The sequence below is a fragment of the Zonotrichia albicollis genome, chromosome 1 (assembly GCF_047830755.1).
Source record: "Zonotrichia albicollis isolate bZonAlb1 chromosome 1, bZonAlb1.hap1, whole genome shotgun sequence".
NCBI classification, from domain to species: domain Eukaryota; kingdom Metazoa; phylum Chordata; class Aves; order Passeriformes; family Passerellidae; genus Zonotrichia; species Zonotrichia albicollis.
The window spans coordinates 149,464,793-149,478,044 of NC_133819.1; positions in this window are offsets into that span (position 1 = coordinate 149,464,793).

Here is a 13,252-nt window from a genome sequence, read left to right on the forward strand (position 1 = left end):
CCTGTGCCACAGCCTTGCTATCCTCACAGTAAAGAACTTTCTCCTAACACCTAACCCAAATCTGTCCTCTTGTCGTTTTAAACAGCCTCTCTTGTCCTATCACTCTCTGCCTGTGTAAAAAATCATTCTCCCTCCTTTTTGTAAGCCCCTTTTAGTGCTGCAATACAACACATTTTACTCTGGTCAGAGTATTAAAACCTCACATCATAATGCATTTTTGTTTTTCCAGAAGAGCTGTGTTGGTTGTCAGTCCCCACAGCAGTGGACAGCAGAGCACTGCTCTTCAGAATGTATGCAATCTGAAATGTGAACTATCAAATTTAGATAGAATTTGCTTTAATACAAGAGAGAGAGTGGTTTCACATCAGAGGGGTTGTGGCCCATGGCAGGACTCAGCTTTCTACAGATGATGTCTGATGCCACTGAAGATGCACCAGCCTTCCCTGCTGGCCTCCAGCTGTTACTCCAGAGGAGACCAGGGCTCCTACAGGTCTTGTGTCATATCCAGCTCTGCACGAACAACAGAACAATCAACAGCAGAACAATCAACAGCCAAGTGAGGGGCCTGAGAAATAGTGGTATCTGCCACTACCAGAGTCAATAAATAGTCTTCAGATGCCAGGATTTCATCCCATAAATCTTATCGAGAGCATATCTTGAATTTTTATAAAATCAACAAAAAAGCAATTTAAAAAAATATCCAAGTGTTTAATTTAGATCCCATCCCTTGGAAGCTCCTGGACCTTTCCAATGCCAGGGTCCATTCTGCTAATTTCAGTGCTACAGGGAAATGGCAGAAAGTCTGAAAGAAGTGCAGGAATTTGGGGCTTGAATCAGTCTCTTTTCCTATAGGCTGGCTGAGTTTCCCAGCAGAGCCTTCCACCAGGATCACAGAAACACAGGCGGAGCAGAATATTAAAAGATGTCTTATTAAGTGAACATGACTGGAGAATTATCCTGCAAACAAATAAGCCAGGAAGGGATTATATGAGCTTTAATACAATCTTCTATCAGATCTGAGCAGTCCCCAATCAAACTAAGTATGGAAAATAGTACTTAATGAATCTGTAAATAAATATCAGCAGGAGAGACGGCAGGGCTAAAGAATACCTTATCAGGGAAGGGCTGATCTCCAGAGGAGAGTTAACAGGAGCAAGGCAAGATCAGAACTGCTAGAGCATCCCAGCTCCCTAAAGGACATCCCAAACACCAGGAAGGCACCCACAACCTTCCTTCAGTAGCTCCTACCATGCCCCTTCATCTCTGGCAGTTTCTATGGAGTGTAACATCAGTAAAGATTCAAAACATTCATCAGCTCAAACATGCTTTGAAGTGTCTCCTTTCACACACATTTCACTGTGTTCAAACCACCACAGACACTCCAGCAAGTTCTCCCTGACATTGCCTTTGATTAGAAGGGTGTGAGCCAAGTCCTGCAAACAAGAGCTGTGCATACTGAAGGGAATGTGGGAAAAGTTACCTGAGCTCATAGCAGCAAGGAGCTCACCCAGAACAAGCAAACCTCCCAACTCCAGCCAGGCCAGATAAAGGGAATGCAAAAGCTCCACAGAGGCCAGAACTTCAGCTGAGTCAAACGGGATTTAAAGTTTATTCATTCTGCTGCAGGGGAAGGTGAGCAGATGCTTTCCCTGGGAGCAGAGTTGGTCATCCTTCTCTTGTGGGACAGCTCTCCACAATAAAAAACATTTTAATGGTCTGTTTTGGATCTCACTCATCCCTCTGGCCACATCCTGTTCCTCTGTGAGCACTGGTGACACAGCCAGCCTGTGTAACCTGCCCACAATTCTGTTCCTTCTGGAAATTATTCTGCCATGGCTGTCCCAGCATCACTCCAGGAAATTCAAATGAGCCACACAAATACACCTTAAAAAGTCTGAACAGCCAAGACAAACAACCTACATTTCCACAAGCTGCATCATTATTCCTCCCTTAGCTCTTCACTACAACAATCCACCACTACAGCAATCCTCCTTTTCCAGCTACTCTCTGGAATAACTTCTGCTACTCCAGAAGCAGCAGACATACAAATAATTTTCCCAGGAAGAGGGAAAAAAAAAAAAAAACCCCAAACAGATCTGAACAGTCTCCTATTAGAAAGTCTAATTCCATTTCTATGATTAGCATAATACAACTGTGAACAAACCCACAACTTACAGGGCAACTTTACACAAGCCACTGAGCTGGAAAGTCAAGCAGGGAATCAGCAAATAAACAAACAGATTACTATTTTCATTTTGTTTGAATAATTTGTTTCAACAAGGCTTTATTACATCACGCCTCATTATGGATACTAATATACCAAGGTCCTCAAGGAAAGCTCATAGACTAACATCCCAATTTCCACATGCAGTACAAAAGAAATAATATTTTGGAAGCTTCATGCAACCCTTATTTATCAGTAAATGTCTTACACTGTTACCTTTGTCTCAAGTAGACAACTGAAACAATAGGATGGTGAGAACACAATGAGGAAGACAATACATAACTGAAGTTACAGATTATATGGTATTTCACCTTTTTGTCAACTTTTGACAGCTGATCTTGACACCTCACTCAAAGAGGAGTCTTCAATTCATTTCAATTACAGGAAGACAATAACAAAAATTTAGCACAATAATGAGCCAACGTCAAGACTGACTGACAGCTTGGAGGTTTGAGATGTCTCCTTGCACAGAGAACAATATTGATCTACAACATCTATTTCCAAGCCTTACTTTATCCCTTTATCCTATTCAAATGCAAAATAACTTTTTCCTTTCTAAATCTGTTTTTCTCTATCTTCATCCTTTCGTAGTTCAAATAACTTACCAGTTTCAGCAAGCTTCCTCTTCTGGGTGGCGTCTCTTAAAAATAAAAATACCTGCCTTAGGAGGCAGAGTGTTTATAGGAGAAGCTCCACCACAATCCAGATTAAGTGGTGGGAAGGACTAAGATCCCAAGCATGTGCATGCATATTCATCCACACCCACAGCATCCCTGGCAGCATCAGGTGAGCTTGTCCTGCTGCAGGTGGTGGCTCACTCAAACCATTTCGTTCATGGGCATCATTCTGAAGCTTGGATTTGTTTTGTTTCTTCTTCTGAAATCAGGTGGGGATAGCAGCTGAATAAAATTTTGTTTTGAGGTAACTACATTTTGCAATAATGAGATTCTGGTAAAACATAAAAGACCACAGTGACTGTCAGCCTGAGTTAGATCTGGAAAAACAGCAGTCAGGTGTGTTTGTTGGTTTTTTTTTTCCTTCTTTCTCTTTTGTGGAACAGAACTATTCTGCTTTCTGTTTATGTGTCAGACCTGATATTTGAGAAACTGAGAGTCTGAGATCGAAAGTTGGAGCTGTACATGATTAACTCCTCTGGAAAAGCAAAAAAAAAAAAATCCGAAAACCAACTATGCAGTGGACTTTTGGTGTCTTTTGTAATATTTTTTTTTTTTTTGCATTTTCAACAACATGCAGCAGTTTTGGGGAATAAAACAAGCATCAGGGCTGCTTGTTGCACCTGAATTGGGAAAGCTGCTGTGTTTCCAGAAATCAAAGGGATGTGATACCTTTTGCCAGCTGAAGTTCTTTCTAATTCAGAAATCTTCTGTTTAGGGATAAAAATAGCACCGTGGTGACAGGGCTGCGTCCAGCCCCGAAACAAGCCAGCCCTGGCAAGAGCCTGCAGGTGTTAATGAGGTGATGTGCAAACATCGATGGTATCAGCTGCTCTGCTCCCGGGCAATGTGACTTTTCCTCTTGCCCTCTCTGCACAGAACTATGCAAGCACCCCGTGTCAGGACTTGCCATTTGTTGTATTTCTCCTGCATTTTCCAATCTCAGGTGCTGAGCTTTTCCTTTCTGCTCCCTGCTGTGAGGGCAGGTCGTATTTCCAAAGAAATGCATTTCAAACTTTTGTTTCTTTTTTTTTTTTTTTTTCACCTTTAGCTCTTTATTTTTACCCCTGAAACAATTGGCAATTGTTCCCATCCCCTCCTCATTATCCCTGTCCTAGCTTTTCAAGTTTCAGTCACATAAACCAATCTGCTTCTGTGGTTTTTATTTTTTTAACAAACAAAAGGACAGAGAAGACAAATTTATCAATTTTTGTCCCTCTGCAGGATTTAATTTCTTCCTTACTGTGCTCTTCTGGATCATTTCAGACAGGGTTACCTGTGTGTACTTTCACTGGTTAAAAAAAAGAATCCTTCTAACATTTATTTACTAATGTGCATTATTACTTGGCTTAACTACCTCTGTTCCCTCTGTGGTGCTACCTTTCTTTTCTTCCAAGTATATTTATAGGCAGTTATCTCCAGCCTAATTTCATTAAGCAAGGTCTCAGACTCCCAATTGTCTCAGTGTATTTGCACATCCTATTCTTCATAGCCCCGTAATTGAGGGCTGAAGCATGGCTCTCCAGCCAACCTGACACCTGGGAAGAGTGTGGAAGAGCCCTCCCTTTTTAGGGAAGCAGCTGTAAAGTCTCCTTCTCGTGTTTTTCATCCTCCAGCAGACACAGCCCAGACCCACAATATCTGCTTCCAAAGGAAAGCACATCACTGGTGCTCTGTATGCCACAGCTGCAGGGCCACAGAAGCTCTACTCACAGTCCCAAATCAGCTGCTGACAGCTCAATACTCCAATTTTTATTGGGAATACGCCCTCATAGTTTCACCTTCACCTGTGTAACAGAGCTTGAATCACAGACTCAGAATCACAGAATGGTTTAGTTTTGAAGGGCCCTCAAAAATCTCCTTGTTCAGATCCCCTGACAGGGCCAGAGACACCTTTCATAGACCAGGCTGTTCAGAGCTCTATTCAGCCTGGCCTGGAGAACTTCCAGGTGTGTGTGTGAATGAACTGATGGATTAAACACTTTTTTTAAAAGTAATTCCTCTGTCATTGGCTTTACTTAGGATTTTATCAGTCATGTGGGACCAGAGCTAGGAAGGAAAGAAACAAATCATCTGCTCTGCTGAAGATTTTTGGTTGATTTTGGTTTGGGCACTGCTATGGAGTGGAGATCTGTGTCAGAGAGGACCCCCACACACAAAAACAACCAGGATACTCCCATTTCTGCTCCTGGAGAAGGTATAGCAAACTGCAGGGAGCAGATGAGAGCTAAAACCTGAATCAGAGACCAGCCCAGCCTCAATGCTGCTGTCAGTCAGCACCTACATCCCTTCCAATCAAATGACCCAGAGCAGTGAGAATTATGAAAATCAAAGGAAAGTAGCATGCAAATACGTGCAGTAGCTCATGGCTGAATGTAGCAGCAGTTTGCTGTTCATGGGAAAAAGATTTTCCATGCAAGTGCTCCATTTTTTTTTCAAAGGACATTGCAGACTGCTCTGAATTCTAACCCCTGAAAGGCTGCAATTTTGTACTTAAGAAAGCAGATGGCTGGGACTGGATGTGGTAAAATAATATAGGATAATGAATGCTCTGGAGAAGATTCCTCCTTTCTCATGTGTCCAGATAGTTGTTCAAAGAAATTAAGAGGTGAAGAATGAAAGGCAGATCAAAGGAGTGTCCTTTTTAATTCACCCATGTGATTAAACTGTAATTAATTGCTGTAGGATGGGGATGAGGGCAAAATTGGCAGAATTTTAAATGGGACAGAACATCTACATAGATATCAGAAGCATCCACAGTTATTTTTATTGTTGATTAAAACTTTTAATTAAAATAATTCAGGCTGTCAAAATATTAAGAAAGGATGCTAAATCTCATGCTGTAGGGATTAAGAGAATTTCCAAATATTACAGGCTCTGGACAAGTCCCAGCTCACAGAGCTGATTATTCACATCTTTCAATTGTTAATTCTAACATTTCCATTCCTACCCCATGGTTTCAAATGAATAGGGCTGGGCTTCAGATCCTCTTAGTCTAATTGGAGTTTCTGAGCCCCAAACCATACTGTCCTTGTGCCCAGAGTACCCAAGAACTGCAGGTGCACAGGACACATTGCTATTTATTCAAAATACATTTCCATGAGCAATTGTTTCTGCCTATATCTCAGCCTAAAGCCCAGAACAGAAGATAAACTATATCCAATTATTTCCTGTTGGCCTCTCAGATATAAGAATTTCTAGCTTCTCTTTAAAATAGCATCTCTTCAAAACTTCTCACCTTCCTGGTTTCCCATTAGCTTGCTACTGACTTGGTTAAAAAAAAAAAAAAGAAATAAAATTCAAAGCAGCTTACCATGGAGATATAACTCTATATAGAACAAGTGTGACGTGTGGAACCAAGGACTCACTGCAGAGATATTTATCTTTTTTGGATCAATTAATGGGAACTCCAGGAGTGGTTTCTGTCTCACAGGTATATCTGACCAGGTGATGTTAACTTCACTGTACACCTTCATATCCTCAGCTAAATGCTGAGGCTAATGGCTTTAACATTCAGATCAATAATACCTTGAAACAGATTGGAGTCAATTTAGGGCAGGGCAAATTAATATACTGAATCCCTGAGGATCCACCTTGTAGCTCTTCAAAACAGGTTACAGCATAGGCATTGTACACAGCCTGCCTTGATCCTGCTGCTCTGATTCTGGGGACGCTGCTCCCAGGCAAGACAGAACAAACCTCCTCCCTCTTTAATTTGAGTCCTTGGGGTGCCAATTAGCACAGGGTGATAGGCACACCACTATGGTGAGAAATCAATTGTGTGCCCACAGGTAGAGATGAAACTCATTTCCTGCTAGGACATAAAAGAAAAGAAATTCATGCAACTTTGTTACTGCAAAAATTGGAAACTTCAGTGAAATGGCACAAACTTGAACACGGCTAACTTTAGTTCTTGAACTTTAGGTAGATTCATCTCCTAACTGCTATTAAATTAAGCATTATAAAGATCAAACTTTATTTTCAAGTGGAATGTTTTTTAATAGGGCTGGTTAATTAGTTTTGTCATTTTCTCCTGCATATCTTGTGGATTTGAGCCTCCAGCAGAAGCAAGAGACAGCTAACAGCATATTTATCACTGATATTGTAGTGTGGGGAAATGCAGCAGGTTACACTGCAGCAGTAGGAATTGCTCCAGAATGACTCTTGGACCACACATGGCTTTCCCTTGTTTACCTTGTCAGTTCTTTTGTCTTTAAAATTGTCCCCAGCAGTTGAACCATGAGTTCAACCATGAGTTACACAGGATCCATTTTGATGGCTAAGGTGTGCCCAACACATGATTAACCTGAAGCTGTTGCCACACTCATCCAGCTGTATTTTCCAACAGCTAATTCCTTCCTCCTGCAGGAGCTCACCATCCCAAGACCATCTCTGATCCCTTTGTTTTGCACATGAGGACTAGAAGTACTGTTACCTCTGTACTGCAGGTGCAGCCATGTGTATTTACACACAAACTGCCATTGCATCCATGCCAGAAACCTTCTGCAGACTCATCTGAAAGCAACACTGATTTGACCTTTCTTGGGCTGAACAGCCCAGGTGTTTCCTTCCAGCCACCTACACATTCCAGTGTTTTGCTGGACATAAATATAATTAATTCCCAGCAACATGCTCTGTGCTTGCATATGCTGTACTGTGAGCCAACAGGATTTCAGGAAGAGAGCCCTCAAAATCACAAGCTGCAAATTCCTTCTTTTGCTCCTACTTTATCCATGATGCCCCAGAAATAACAGGAGTGGCTTCAGGCACTTAAGTCACTGCATCCTTTGTGTCCTGGGTACAGTTTTTGCTTTGAGGGGTGAGTAGCTGAAGTTCTAAATGATATCTAATCTGGGGAGGACACAAAAGTTAGCAATTCCTCTCCCAGTGTTACCAAAGAGGTTTTCCTGGAGAAAACACAAGGGAGATATGAGCACTTGAAACTATTTTATGTATCCAGGCTCCTTATAAAGAGCAGCTGGAGCAGTCACAGTGACTTCTTTCATTCAAAAATTAAATGAAAAAACTATTCACAATCACATGGCAGACTCTGAAGATTAGTTCCCTTGCTCTGCTTCTGTTGATCTTAACCCACATTTCCTCTCCTCAATCTGCCCAAAGGGTTTTTGTTTTGAAATACTGAGAGCAGCTTTGGAAGTGTGTGCCCCTCACATTGAAGTGGAATTTTGGAGACAGAGTCTAAAAAACATTATGTGAACCCAATGACTACACAGAACTCCCTCCACCTTCCCCCAACACTTCCTTAATTTATATTTTCTCCCTTAGGTGCTCAGTGAAACAAAGAATGAAAAGGTTTTCCCTTCTTTGTCCCAAGGGGAGTTTTAATTAATTAAAATTTCATTTAAATCATTAAGCAAAATGATCACAGTCATTCTCTTCTAATCTAAAGAATTTATCACTATTTAAATAAAATAAAATTTATCACTATTTAAATGTATCTCTTTTAGCCCAAAGAATTTATGAATACGCTTTAACAAACTACAGGAGGGGAGCTACTCCACAGTGCTCTTGTGAGCAATCATGTGCTAAGCTCTTTGCCTCAGATTTGGAGTTCTGATTCTATGTTCCCTTTAGGCAGAAGAAGGAGTCTCAAACCTCTAACTACTGATGTGTTGGATGAAAGGATGTTGTATCATCTCTATGTGTCCTGCTCCAGGACAGATCTGTAAGGGACACTCCAAGCCTTTCTACCAGCCTGAGATACAGAGGGAGATGATCACCATGAGAGATTGTTGATTTGGTTAAACATTTAAGTAAAGCAGGATTTACAAAACTGGGACACTTCTAAACACATTCAAGAGAAGAGGAGTGAGTGCCTTAGGAATTTACCTCCTGAAGCTCAGTGTCTGCAACCTTACCTTGGTACTTCCAGAGTAAGGCAGCTGAGCAGAGATTACTGAGCAGGCACACCAAAGCAAGCAGGTAGCAAGATTTACTCACCAAAGTCCTTCTGTTCCCTTGTCTCTGTTCACCATTAGTTTTCCAGAGCTGGACTTTCTGCCTTTGTGGTTTATTTCAGGTAGCCATATGCTGTTAACAGAAATAGTTCTCTGCACTAGTTGCCTTATATCTGAGGAGTGTGAAAATACTGTTCTACCATGAAGAGCAACTACTGCTACTGCCCATTTGATGTGGTATTTACTGGCTGGTTATTCCATGTGACTGTCCTGGGAAAGTGGGAATGAAAGCAGCTTCTCAGCTGTGCACCAGAAAAGCTGGATATGGTGTTAGCAAGCGTGCTTTACTCAGGTTTATCCCACAAGGCTGATTATCATTCTTTTTTTCATAATGATCCCAGCTAAACTTGTGGTCTAACATTGATCAGATTGTTCTCTCCATCCTGCCTCTGACGCAGAACTGCACTCAGCTGTTGTTACTTAGGGTTGTTACGTTTTAATTTTAGCCAGGAGGGAAATTCTTCTTTCCATATATGTTATTTTTTTTTAACAAAACTCTCTCAAATGGTATTTCCACTACCTTGGCTGTGCACACAGGTAAAAACCTCCCTCTCTTCATCTCATTTCTGCTCTTTGGCTGCCACAGGTTCCCTTTTGCACTTACACCCTGCTGCAGCTAATCTGGGCACACTGCTCTCATTGAGCTCCCTTTGATAATTTAATCTTCTACACACCAGAAACAAGATCTTTTAAGCAGACTGATAATTTATGCCCCATTCCATTTAACTCTATCATTAAGATCTCAAAACCAAAACAGTTTCTGTGGTCCTGCCTCCAGATTTAACACTAAGGCACAGATTGAAGCAGAGTGCTGCTCCCAGCTTTCCTGCAGGTGATGGCATCCACCTTTTGCTCTGCCAGGATGAGCAGGATGCTGCCAGAGCAGGGATCCAGATTTTCTGCTCCTCAGTGGTGCCATCACATCCCATTCAAACACTGGTAGAGTTGTAATCACACAGGGCTTGATAATCACACTTTATCTAACCCACCTGCTCTTATCACCAGCCAAAGAGATAAAGTTAAATATTTTGTTTCAAAGGTTGCCAGTCTCATTACGGATTTTTTCCCCCTTTATTAGTTTCTCCAGTGACTCCATTTGCCTTAGAAAATATGTGATTTTAAGAATCTGACTGAATCTCTGTGAGCTATTTGAGAAACTTTTATATGAAGGCTTGAAATGAACAAACTTTGCCTTCTTTGAATACTTCCAATTCACAGGCAATGTCTTTGTATCTGGGATTAATATGTGAACTCTGAAAAAATATTACCCAGAGTAATACTTCGGTCCAGACTCTATCCAAAAGTAGAAAAACATGGATCTAGTCTCTCTCTAAGGAGCCTGAGCAGCCAGTGGGAAGAGCCAGGATCCTCCAGACATCAGGATGAGATGAATTTCTCAAAAGAAGGTTCTGTCGGTCTGTAGAAGAAACATTTGCCAAACAGGCACGTGCAGTGGTTTCAGGTAAGTATCTGAAATCCAGCAGTATGACTCTGGACTTTGAAGTGAGTCATTAATTTTTACAGTTGAGATTTAAGGATTTAAACTTCTGTAAATTCATGAACCATAATAAAATTCTACTTTGGATATAACCGTTTGTGATTTCTTCCTTTTCTCCTCAGCAAGAAGCTTTTACACTGGAATACCTGCAAAAACTTTTTTTTTCCCTCATTTTCTCTTCTTTTATGTATTTTTGTTTCAGGCATCACGAGCAAACTTTGAATTAATTATTTTTTTCCAGAGTTACACTTTAAAATCCCTTTGCTATGCAGTGCACATCTTTAAAAGGCACTTCAGGGATACCTTCTTGCTTTGCTGTTACACCTTCATAGTGTTGAATAAATCAATAAAGATTTCCTTTGTTGGTGTTCATGTTAAACTTCATGCATGATTACACCTAAAAGGGAAAGAAATTCTTCCAGGGGAAGCAATGTGCTATGGCCCCACAAGACTCAGATTTACAGCTGGGGCTTCTTCCCAGGGCTAGCAGTTTTTGTTTGTAGGCTGTTTTCACTGTTTTCCAGTGAAAAAGATGATTGCAGATATAAACAAGTGATGTGAAGAAATAGCACATGGATGATTTTCCTCACTCCAGTGCATCCTATTGAAATAGAAATTAATGAATAAGTGAGGTCATGGTTTAAATGTGGTTCAGATTAGTCATGAACTAAATCTGTTCCTAATAAAAACTTCCCAGAAGCCTGTGTAAAAGATACCTGATGTTCACTCAGACCTCCTAAAGAGGCCTAATTATCACCTTTTCTTGTTTTTTACATAAATGATAGGTAGGAAGAAGGACTGCTGCTTCTGAGCATACATTTCCCCTGTCAGGACAGCTGATGTGCTGTAACCACCCCATAACAGAGCAGGGCTTGTTATTGTCTCAGAGAGAATTGCCACAGAATTAGTGCAAAAGACCACAAAAACAAAGTTGCCATCTTTGGCTGAACCTGAAATAACTATTGCTGTTAATTCTTGAAGTTTAAGTAGATTCATTTTCTAGCTGCTATTAGATTAAACATTATAAAGATCAAACTTTATTTTCAAGTGGAATGCTTTTTAGTAGGGCTGGTTAATTAGTTTTGTCATTTTCTCCTGCATATCTTGTGGATTTGAGCCTACTACCATCATTTTCATTGTAGATATCCCTGAAATATTTCAGTCTTGAATTGGAAAAAGCAAAAATTGTTACTTCCTTGGAGTGTTACTTTCTGGTTTCTGTTTTTCCTCTGTGTTAACCTGCTTGGTCTGTGTACTGCTTTTGAGAGGGAGACTGGGGCTAGGGGAGAACAAATGGACTTGTGTTTTCTCAGATCCACTCTCTTTCTTTGATACAGCCTTATTCCCTGGCCTAATAAATGTCTTCTGCTGAGTTCTATTTGCTGCAGCATTCTGCTTTTCCCTGTTACAGAAAATTTCAAAGCAGAAGGGAAGGCAGTGAATCCAGTCTAGTTAGGAGAGCCCTACAGGAGCCAAACACAGGGAGGATGAGGAGAGAGAAGACAGAGGGATTGGGACAGAGCTCATTCAAATCAAACAATCTGAGCTGGCACCAGAGAGTGGCAACAGAGCTGGGGAAGGGTCTGGAGCACAAGACTGATGAGGAGCAGCTGAGGGAGCTGGGGGTGTTTATTTTGGTGAAAAACAGGCTCAGGATGTATTTTCTTGCTCTCTCAAACTACCTGAAAGGAGGTTGTAACCAGGTGGAGTTTGGCTCTTATCCCAAGTAACAATCAATAGGACAAGAGTGAACAGCCTCAAGTTGCACCAAGGGAGCTTTGGCTTGGATATTAGGGAAAATTTCTTCACCAAAAAGTTGTCAAGCTCTGGAACAAGCCAAACATGGAAATAGTGGAACCACCAACCCTCAAGATTTAAAAGCTGTATAGATGTGGTCCTTGGGGACATGGTTTAGTGTTTGAATTGGCAGTGCTGGGTCAATAGTTGGACTCAGTGATCTTAAAGGTCCTTTTCAATCTAAATGATTCCATGATCTGATGTACATTAAATGCAGTGGGGCTGCTCCAGACCAGCACAGATTTTAATCAGGCTGCAAGAGTGTGTCCTATTGAGTACAGCTCTATTTACACCAGGTCCAATGAAGCTGCTGAGAGCTGATGTTTGAGTAGGGTCCATGTTCACTTTGCTCACAGCTGTCATTGTCATCTCCAGGCTTGCTCACAGCATATCCACAGTCCCAGGCTTGTGAAACTAATCACATGCTAATCAACACTGCTCTGTGCATGTTGTTTGGCGTGCCTGGCAGAGCTGTATATTTGAAAAAGCAACATGTTGCAGAAGGAAAACATGTTATATAACTTCTTCTTCTGATGTTCAACTGGTACCTGTTTCAAAGAATGTAGAGAGCTGAATGCTTATGTCTGCACCATCCAATTTATGAAAGGATAGTTTTGACCTAATCTTGCTAATGATGTCTGCCATGCCAGTGTTTTGCTCAGAGTCAAAGAAATTAAAGTAGAAAAGTTTTAAAATAACTTGAAACAAAGCAGCATCCATAGCACAGGTGGCAAAAGGCCTGCAAGGCATGAAATGGAGAGGAAGTGAAAAGAGACTTAGCTCACACAGTTTAAATGCAGGGTAGGTGAGGTAGAGGGAAAATGAAAATCTGAGACAATTTTTCAAGAGAAAATTAGATAAGGGCCAGAGCAATCTGTTCCAGGCTGCCCTGAAATATATTCCAGAAAGTTTTTGCCTTATATTTGGTGAGAACACTTTGATAAAAGGGATAATTTTCCACTGAAAGCCATTTAATCATGAAAAGGCACCCAACAAAACTCCCAGGCTACTCTTGGTTCTGAGTGTGCTGTTCTTATTGCTGAGCACTCAAAGGGATTTAGCAAATGTCATCAACAGAATT